Source organism: Arachis ipaensis, chromosome B10 (genome assembly GCF_000816755.2).
Source record: "Arachis ipaensis cultivar K30076 chromosome B10, Araip1.1, whole genome shotgun sequence".
Lineage (NCBI taxonomy): Eukaryota > Viridiplantae > Streptophyta > Magnoliopsida > Fabales > Fabaceae > Arachis > Arachis ipaensis.
Genome location: NC_029794.2, coordinates 108,621,751 through 108,623,473, shown reverse-complemented (window position 1 = coordinate 108,623,473; position 1,723 = coordinate 108,621,751).

Genomic DNA, 1,723 nt, shown 5'->3' with positions numbered 1-1,723 from the left:
CAAACAATTTTTTAAAAGAATTAAAATTTAAGTTTAACGTTAGATTTACCAAACAAAAACTTCGACGGTAACAAGCTCTAAAATTTCACAATTAAAAATTTATATCCGCCAGTAAATAGGCGAGGTTTATACCGTCGGATTTATTCCGCTGTTATGTCCGATGGTAAACAAATTATTGGCGGATTTTTTTAGTAAAGGTATTCGACGTTTTTCTTGGAGTGTATGAGAGACCTTACTATTTTTTTCTTTAAATTTCACTCACTAATTCTATGCAAAACATAGCATACATTAACAAATACTTTAACCCCTATATATAGTAATTTTAGGGAGGTGCATTTGATTTACAAAATATGCACAAATTGCATATTATGAACTACTTGCACAAATTGCATAAGTGTGTACTTGAGTTTTCTTTCACATTCATTTTTATCAAATTATATGACATTGATAAATATCAATTTAATTTTATCATCATGTAATAACTCATTCTTTGACTAACTCAAATATTGCAACTAAGCTATGTAACACCCTAACTACCAAAGCTCACGCTTCCGGCTGCGCAACTCTGATAGCTCGGACATTACGACGACACTTATACTATTTAATACTAAAATATGAGTCTGTTTAAAACTTTAAACCGTAATACCGCTCCCAAAAATACTTTCATTCGATAGCCTACATCCATAAATACCATACAACTTACAAAAACTCATAAAGAGTACATACATATATACACTTATATACATAGATAATATTACAAGCATTATCCAATACAGTCCCTATCCCTCTTACAGAATATATCAAGATAAAGGCGAGGGTACAATAAACCATAACTAAAACAATACAGAGCATCTCAACAACAACTAAATAACTCTTCATGACTTCTGCGTCCATATCCTGAAAGGGGAAAAAATGTAGGGGGGTGAGAACATCATCCTCGAAAGGGTTCTCAGTAGAGGGTTTTTGGGAATTACTGTAATAGGATACGTGAAGATAAACCGTACCAGTGATTAATAACCGTCTTATGCCTCTTTTCAAAAACAACAGTTTTCAATAAAAGTAAAGTCGGAAATCTTTTCTGAAAGAGAAACCGTTCAATTCTCAAAAACATCAAAAGCCTTTCAAAACGGTTTATCTATGCTGAACCAAAATAGCCTTTCATATTTTATTCCAAACCAGAAACACAAAACCGAAATCAACCATCGGTTCATCTCATTCCAACCACGGCTCTAGGCCCAAACAATCCAACCATCAACCAATCACCACAGTCCAACAGAGTCCCAGTAGCAAACGCAAATAGGAAGATGCAAGCACAAACAAACAGTTATTGCAAGTAGAACAATTAGCAATTAATCACATAGGCAAACCAAGTATAATATGCACACCCAAACAATGTCACATAGATGCATATGATGCATGCCTGTCCCTAGTGGCTGATGATATCATCTGTCGGTTATAGAGCCAACCCGACACGTCCTGGTAGCTAACCATGGACAGAAACACCCATCGCGGAGTAAGTAGGTTTGAGCTACAACCCCATTGCTACTACCCGCTCAACCCAGAGCCAGTGGAATAACCACTACTGCGGCTACTACCCAGGCGGGTGTTTAAAAACTCAACCTGGAGCGAGTGGAATCACCACTACTACCGCTACTACCCAGGCGTCACAGTCTCTGACCTGGAGCAAGTGGGACGAACCACAACCCTTGCTACTACCCAGGTA